Below are 8,772 nucleotides of genomic sequence, written 5' to 3'. Positions count from 1 at the left end.
AAAATGGCCGATCATGGATTAGGTGCTAGGAGGTTAGTTGGCACTGGAGTGAGGCTAGAGATCATGGGGTAGGAGCCAAGTCACCTCACCCTTCAGTGCACCGATCCTGACTCTCCACAGGAGACCATTTTTTTCCCCCAAGACTTTCTTTACTACCCTCTTTACAATTCCTTGAGCTTCTTTGTGGCTAGAGTTTAAAACTGCCCATTTTTTCCTTTGGCTCATGAAACTGGGTTATCTTAGAATGGCCTCAAGGCACTGCTTGGGTGGAGAAGTTTGCTAGATTTTAAGCCAAAGAGCAAGGCTGAATCTCCTTCCTCTTACTACCTCCATTGCATATATTGGGCACTTAAAAGGACCCATTGCTGGTGGCTGGGAGGGCAGGTCCCGTCAACTCCCATAACCAAGACCTGAGAAGGAATTAAGGAGCTCGAATAGGGAGGGAGGACCGAATAGGTAGCCCCAGTATGGGCCCAAAAGGAAATGGCCTTGCCCACTACCTGGACCGTTATGCTAGGCTCGACGAGGGTAATTGGGGTCAGAGAAGCAGGGCATCCTCAGTCTTCAGCAGCCAGACCCAAGACCAAAGGCGGTGAGTCTGCGCCTAGGCACGAAGGGGCAGTCAGGCTTTCCTGTGTCCCTTCTCATTGCACAGCGGACATGGTTTCTGGGGAGGACGGGGTGTGGGGCATCGTCCCGCCCAGTGCCCCTCCTGACCGCACTTGAAGCAGGGTCCAGATGGTTGGCGCTTTTCTCCAGAGCCGCACGTTGTAGGGAGCCTTAGGACAGTGACCAGAGCTTGGGCTTGGTAGGCCGCCTTTTGGAGAGAGTGGGTTTCCCTATCAGCCTTTTCCTGTTCCTCATGGGCATGGAAAACGTTAAAGGCCATATTCACCAGGTCACGGATTGGGGTTTGAGGGCCATCCTCAGCCTTTTTAAGTTTTTCTTTTTTATTTGTTTGGTCGTGGGGCTTGAACTCTGGGCCTGGGTGCTATCCCAGGTGAGCGCTGTACTGCTTAAGCCACAGCACCACTTGCAGTTTTCTAGTGGTTTATTGGAGATAAGAGTCCCATGGACTTTTCTGCCCGGGATGGCTTTGAACCATGATCCTCAGATCTCAGCCTCCTGAGTAGCTAGGATTACAGGCGTGAGTCACTGGTGCCCGGCTTAAGTTTTTTCTTTATGTCTGGGGCTGACTGAGAAAATGAGAGGCCAAAAAGCTTGCCCCAGCTGGAGAGGTGGGGCCCAAGCAGGTGTATACTTAGTAAGTCTAGCTTGAGTAAGTCTAGTTGAGTAATTTCCCACAGTTTGTCAAAGTTAATAACCTTATGGGAGGCTGCTTGTAATCCAGCCAAAAGGCACGGAATCATCTCTCTGCAAGCGGCCATCGGGACCTTCAGCTGTGTCTATCTGATATTGCCAATGAGGGTCCTGTCTGGGGACTGCCTCAGCTCCCACGGGCATGGTTGTATCTGTAAGGGGGATCTCATCCCCATGAACCTGGGCAGCCTGATAGACTAGCTCATTCTCCTCCCCAGTAAGAGCATGGAGGTCATGCCAAGTGAGATATTAGACCCTCAGCCCAGTGGGGTCAGATGGAGCATCGGGCGGTGGATGCACCACAAGTGGGAAGGATAACTCAGAGTCGAGAGGGTCAGGAGGGGAAGAGAGGGGGAGAGCTTTTGGAGGGATCTGGCCACATGAGCAAGATTTGAAATAGGGGGCAGGAGAGACAGAGGGACAGAAGCATAAGTAGAAGAATCCCTGGACATAAGGAATTTCAGCCCATTTACAGTCCGCTCACAGAAATTGCAGAGATCAGTTAGTATATTGAAATTGAAAGTCCCATTTTTCAGGTCAACACAACTGGTTATTGAGCTGGTACACAAGCCATTCCTGGTTACAGAGGAAGATTAAGGTCAGGTCTTAGGCCTATAGGTTCAGAGTAGCCAATAAGCAACCCAGAGGAGAATGTGGGTTGGGTTTGGGTGGGTTGGATTTGGAATTTTGGTTTCCCACGATGTCCTGGCAGCCGGGGTAAAACTAAGGCTTAAGAAGGTGTCCCTGTCTTAGCCAAATTACCAAATAAAAATGGAAGCGACAGAGGTGTCCCTCGATTGTTCTCAGCATCTAGACCAAAGGCCGGAGGGAGACTGGGACTTGAGTTCGGAATTGTACAGAAACAGAATGGAAGGAGCCGAGTTCCCGGAGAGCAAGCCCGGACACACTGGGAGGGAAGGTGGGGACTCACCCATTCCGAATGTGGTGGATGCAAAGAAGAGAAGGCCGGCCGAGGTCCTGGTCTGGTCCAACGGAGAAGAGAGGAGAGAGGGGAGAGGAGAGAGGAGAGAGGGAAGAGGAGAGAGGGAGAGGGAGGGAGGGAGGGAGGGTGGGAGGGAGGAAGAGAGAGAGAGAGACAGGGAGAGAGAGAGAGAGAGAGAGAGAGAGAGAGAGAGAGAGAGAGAGAGAGAGAGAGAGAACAGTACAAACCCTGTCAGTTTGTAAAGAGCTGTAAAATTATTCTGGCATTCAGCATTCTTTCTTGAAGAAAGTTCTTTTTCTTTCTTTGAAGAGGACTTGGGAAGACAGAAAATAAGTTTTTATATCCAGTTCTCTCTCCTTTTCCTTTCGTTCGTGGTATAGCCATTGTAGCTTCTTTGGTAGAACTTCTTTTGTAGAACATCATGAACCTCATATACCCTTTTCCTCTCAGCAAGCAACTGGACATGGGAAACTATTAGTGCCCAGCTCAAGGTTTTTTGAAAGCATAAGGTATATTAAACAGGTAGGTTTCACTAGGTAGCCAATGAAGAGAATACCACACACTATTCAGGCAGGAAAAGAAGTTTATTTACCAAACTGTTGCTCCGAGGAGACCCATTCCTGGGCCAGGACTTATCTAGGCCAGAGACAGGAAGAGGTGTGGCCAGGTGGGGGAAAGGTGTGGCCACACTGGATCTGGTTAACCTCAGGGTCTGCGACCCTCCTAAGGTCAGATGGGAGGCATGTGACCAGAGGTGGCCCAGGTTGTGACCTAGCAGGAGGGGAAGGTGACTGCTTCCCGGTGTGTCAGTTACCTAGGTAACAGATACTGGGCAGAAACTTAGCCAAGAGGTAGGGAGGTGTCCCTGTGTAGACCTTACAGAAAGTTCCTTAATTCTTCTCTCGGTATCATTTAGTTTTAACTTGGCTGACACTAGCTTCTTTGCCAAATCATCCTGTTCAGTCAGGTGTCTGGCTTCTGAGATCTTTTTCAGTATTCGTAAGGAAAATTTTGTCCTAAATAGTTCACCTTCTGTGTCTTTTACTCTCTTCTACATGGTGTACTTTCTCTTGAGATTATCTTAAGCATTCTTTGAGTACTGTAATCTCATCATTATGACGAAGTATAAGTTGAGCAAGTTCATTTTCTGCATCTTCAAATTTATTCAGGGCTTTCTCCTATGTATACTGAAGCCCTTTCAAAGCCTTATTTTCTCTCTCTTTTTTTGGGGGGGGGGTCCAGTCATGGGGCCTAAACTCTGGGCCTGGGTGCTGTCCCTCAGCTCTTCAGCTCAAGGCTAGCACTCTACCACTTGAGCCACAGCGCCACTTCTGGCTTTTTTCTTTTTGCTTATGTGGTGCTGAGGAATCGAACCCAGGGCCTCAGGCATGAAAGGCAAGCGCTCTACCAGTGAGCCACCTTCCCAGTCCCAAAGCCTTATTTTCTTTTAGCAGCTTAGCTAACTTGACTTGGAGTTTACATGCTTCATTCTGCAACTCACTGATTTTTAGCAGTCTTGCTGAGACTATGTTTTCTAACAAGATCAGGATCTTTCCTGCAGTGGCTCTTCATTGAGATTCTGGAAGCAAAATCTCATTCAGCTGCCCTTTTTGTTTAGTCCAGCCTTAGGGCTTGGTTTCCTAGGGGCTTGCTGATGTACTTGGTTATCTGATAGTAGTTTTTTTTTTTTTTCTTTAATATGTCAGTGCTCCATTGGTGTCACAGGATTGCCTCACATTAATCTAATGAGCTCATCAAGTTGAGAAGCTGCACTGGTAATAGTTGTTCTTGAGGTGATTACTGTGATTTCTTCTTGAGTAGCACCAAATACTTAATTATACCCTCTGAATCATCAATAGAGATTCCTGTCTTCTTTATTGGAGGTTTAGCAAGTGCAGATTCTATATCCTGATCATGTAGTGTTGAGAGAGATTCTTTTGTATTGCGGTAGTCTTTGTAGATATGGTCTAGCCTTCTCTTTCTGGAGTTGGAAACTTTGAACAGGTTTGGATAACCAGCAGCTTCGAGCTCTCACCTCCAGGTAAACACAGCGCTTTGATGTAAGGGAAAAACTTCATGGCTGTGCTTCCGCCGCAAGTCTGCCTCTGCTTCATGGAATTTGAGAATATCACTTCCAACATCTGGGAATGCTGCAGCATGAGACAACCCTGCTTGTATAAACTCATTACTATGTATGGTGTCATTTCCACATAGGCAGAGAACACCTTGACTTGATTGAGAAATGGCTTTGCGGTTGGCTGAAGATCGTCGTAAGTTGAAAGGTCCAGCAGATGATGTCTCAGTATTCCTTATTTATTTTAGCAGTGTTTCCCTAGAATCTGTACGTAAAGGACTGGCCGGAGAGGACTAGCCAGAAGACTGTGGTGTAGTCCCAAAAAATCAGACGAATAGCCAGAGTAATTGTATTTGCCACTTTATATTTCTTGGTCAGTTTATGAACTTTCCACTCTGCTCCATTGTTTGGAAAAATGGTCTTGCTTCATGTAACTTTACAGATTTGTGGCAATACTGAAGAACAGTTTCACAATATGCATGTCTTGACAATAATATCTACTTCTGTACAATTTGTTTTCCCCACAATGTATCCACAAGTCCACAATTCACGTCACTAAGAAGATTCACGTAATTTCTTTTGCCACCAGAGCTCAACATGGTGCTGAGTAGGAGTGGCTCACTGGTAAGACTCTCATAATGTGGAGAATTCTGCAGCCTCTGGTATCAAGATCTGTGGTCAAGTCCCACCAATGGTGCTCACATACAGTATGTGGTAGGAAGACTGGAACTTTTATTCCCCCAGAGATGTTCAAATAAATAACAAAAACACCAATAAACACAAAAACCAAGGATCTACATTTAAAACTAGTACCAATTCTAAAACAGGACAAAACAAGACAAGAACTGAAGGCTGAGTTGGGGACTAATGGGCTCCCAGTTCATTCCTACCAGAACTCTGTGCTGCTCCCACTCAGCAAGCTGAATCCAGAGTCTGCTGAGTGAGCTTCCACTCTCACCCAGAACTTTCCTACCTCAGAAAACATAGAACAGAAAACACACTAAACAAGACAGACAAGTGGCCACAAAGACAAAATCAGGTCTCAGTGAATGGGGCGACATCTCACCACCATTCACTTACCAGGGGACTCAAACTCCCTCTCTTCACCTCTGGAGGATTTTTCTTTTAGATTCCTGCAAACATTGACCAGGGGCCTTCCAAGGCAGAGGAGAATTCCCAGTCATCTTGGGGCAAGGGAAAGAAGTCCCTGGCATCCGTCCCCTCAGACTGACAGGTTCTCCCCCATGCTCAGACCCCCTGAGCCAACGCCTGAGCCTGAGATCTCACTGGGGCCACTTGCAGGTGGTCAGTGGCAGTTTCATAATTGACTAAGAAGCAAGTTACGAAAGCAGAACCAGCCGTTTTTGGGTTTTGGTTTTTTTTTTTTTTTTTTAAATGAACTAGGACAAGGTCTAGGGGTGTCCTGGGAGTGGGCTCACTTTGTCCCATGTTTTTCCTGTAAAGTAAATCCAATTACAAACATGGCAAGCAAAAGCAAAAGCACAATGAGACACAATTATAAACAGAACGAGGAGGGAATCCCAAAACCAAAAGTTACTTTCTTTCTCAAACTATTTTCTCCACAAGCAAGCCCCTGTCCAACTAGGACTGGTGGAATTGAGGGGTCCAGGCGTCCCTGGACCTCCTCAGCCATAGGAGACTCTGCTGCATCCAGCCTCACTCTACTTTTGGCCTCACTCTGGCGCCTTCTCTACCTAGGTCGATCACGCTTCCCTCAAGGCTTTTCTCGGAACTTCTCTCCAACAGCCAAGTGCCTGCACACTATCCTCCCAGCCAGGGACTTCAATCCCCCTCAGGTTGGAGCAGCTAAGAGCTCTATCCTGGACGCCCCATTGAATGTAGTAGGAAGACCCCTACTCAGGCAGGCAAGCCCACCTAGTCGTCCAGAGTGACAGAGCCCACCACAACAAAGTTGTTAATAAAGAAGCAACTTTATTGAGAAGGTTCCTACACTGACCGGCCAGGGCCGCAGCACAGGCTTGGGAGCTGACACTGTGACCCCAAGCGGCCCCCATTCTTTGGTTTTTAAAGGCAAAATCCGTGAGGTCAAGCGCAGGTGACCAATGGGATCGTACCACACAAAAGGATTATATAGTCATCCCAGGCCAAATAGGTGGCCAATAGATGGAGTTTACTGTAAGCATGTGCAAAAGACAGGGTTTACGGTAAGCGGTAAGCACGTAGTGTCGCCAGTTGGAGCCAGATTACAACCTATCTATTTTATGGGTCAGTCCTTAACTGAACAATCAAGGTGGGTTAGCTTGTTAAGGGGAGGGGGACTTAGAGGCATTCTTTCCATTTCAGGAACTGGGCTGGTTGGAGCCAAGGTCTAGTTAACCTTGTTTAAAGGTTTTTTTTTTTTTTTTCTAAAATCCCTAAAACAAAGGCAAAGCCTGGAAAGAAACTGTACCAGCTCAAGTCTCCTCTCAGGGCCCACTTCAAGTAGAGAGTTCTGGATATGGTTGTGTTGTGTGTGTGTGGGGGGGGTCCCCACTCATGGTGGGAGAGGCCCCACCTCAGCCGGCTTTTTTCTGTGTTTGTCTTGGTCTTGAGTGCCTTGTTGTGTTTGGTCTCATGTCTCTATGGGGGAAATCAGAGCCTGCTGTGTGAATTGTCCCTTTCTGCTGGGAAGCAGTTGGGAGCGTTCAAGCAGCTGAGGGCCTGGTTCAAACAACTAGCTAATCTTAAAATTGTGAAGTGCTCCCAGCTAAAATTGACAAAAGAAAGTCAGGCCACCAGGTTGGCTGAGAGATTAGCTTCTAGTAACCTCTCCCTTCTCGCAACTGAAGGTCAATTGATATGTAAAAAGCTCTAGACACAATTGGGACAAATACTAGAGCCAAGTACTGGGTGGGCTCTAGGGAATCCATACCCAGCATTCTTCAGCAATATTTGATATGTAAATATGCTTTGGTAGAATGAGCTAGCCCTGGAAAAATGTTGCCCAGCTAAAGTGATTTATTGAAAAGTTTGTCTTAAATCTTGGTCATCTGCAAGAGTAAGATTGGCAAAAAGATCTCTTGCCACGATAAATTCAGGAAAATGTATGGCTGGTATACATTTTGCCCACTTTAACATGTTTGTGCACAAGAATGTTATATGTATATAAACTTATTAAGATAAAAACTGTCATGATATAAACTGGGCACTGATGGCTCCCATCTGTAATCCTAACTACTCAGGAGGCTGAGATCTGAGGATCGTGGTTCAAAGCCAGCCCGGGCAAGAAAGTCCATGAGATTTTTTATCTCCAATAAAGACCACTAAAAAACCGCAAGTGGCACTGTGGCTCAAGTGGTAGAGCACTCTCCATGAGCTGAAGAAGTGAAGGACAACACCCATGATGGACAAAACAAACAAAAAAACCTGTCATGATGTAAAAAATAGATGTAAAAAATGCCCAAGAAAAGTGAGCAAGTTTGGGTGTTATCAAAAGTCTAAAAGGATTATTACTTTGTTTTAAAGGGACTTCAGTTAAAAGGTTTCCTAAGGATTCTTTCATTTGCAAATGAAAAAGAAAAATATGGTATTTTAATGCATAAAGCTGTTCATATTGTAATCAAATTATCTGATTTAGCAAAAATGCATTGGGAACTTGATTTATTTCCCACCTTTGCTAAAATTTGGGGCTAAGTGTTAGGGATTTGAATGTAAAGATTTGCTTACCACTGCCAAGACATTGCTTGTTCTGGCTGTCTATGCTGCTTGATTTCTCAGTCAGAGAAAAAAAAAGGACAGGAAAAACTTAGGATAGTCCTGTGTGCCTATCTTTGGGGGTGAGGGGTGATCTGGCAAAGGTGCAGTTCAGAAGCTCCATGCGTGGTAGGACAGGCACTGGGGGGGAGTCCACACATGGTGGGACAGGCCCTGGGGGGGAGTCCATGCATGGTAGAAGAGGGTAAGTTGGTACAAAGGCAGTTCATCTAACCTGAAAGAGTTAGATGGGTACATGCCCATTCTGTAGGATATGCCTAGTGGACCATTTTTGTCTTGTCTCTTTTCCTTGCAGATGGACACTGAAAACCTGATGATAAAAATTGATGTTGTGATTAATATTTCTAAAACTGATCCTTAGAATGTATTTAAATTGAAAAGGTTTTAAAGGAGAGTTTAAAAGAGTTTATGTAACATAACTTGATTTCTATGCTATTTTGCATTTGGATGTATTTTTAAAGGTCAAAAAGATGCTAAGTCTAGATTCCTGGTATAGTGCTGGTGCTTGTAATTCTTGCATTAAGGAAAAACTGCTATTTGAGTTCAAAATTTTCTAAAGGTAACTCAGACTACAGAAAAAGAAAATGGTCATTTTAAACAGTAGGCCAAAAGGTAATGGGTGTTGTCCAGTGTTTCAAAGGGCATTTAAATGCAAGTTAAAGTGACTTGGGGAAAAGGTGTTAAAATGGCATCCCCTTTG

At 45.6% G+C, this 8,772-nt stretch overlaps 1 pseudogene; it reads right to left on the bottom strand.

The window, feature by feature from the left end:
* Positions 1-1,857: 1,857 nt before the first annotated feature.
* LOC138834940 (lebercilin-like) lies at positions 1,858-4,710 on the bottom strand (annotated as a pseudogene).
* Positions 4,711-8,772: the final 4,062 nt, after the last annotated feature.

The sequence above is a fragment of the Dipodomys merriami genome, unplaced genomic scaffold (assembly GCF_024711535.1).
Source record: "Dipodomys merriami isolate MVZ:Mamm:240054 unplaced genomic scaffold, mDipMer1.0.p SCAF_22, whole genome shotgun sequence".
Classification (NCBI taxonomy): domain Eukaryota; kingdom Metazoa; phylum Chordata; class Mammalia; order Rodentia; family Heteromyidae; genus Dipodomys; species Dipodomys merriami.
This window is presented reverse-complemented; position numbering and strand designations above follow the sequence as displayed.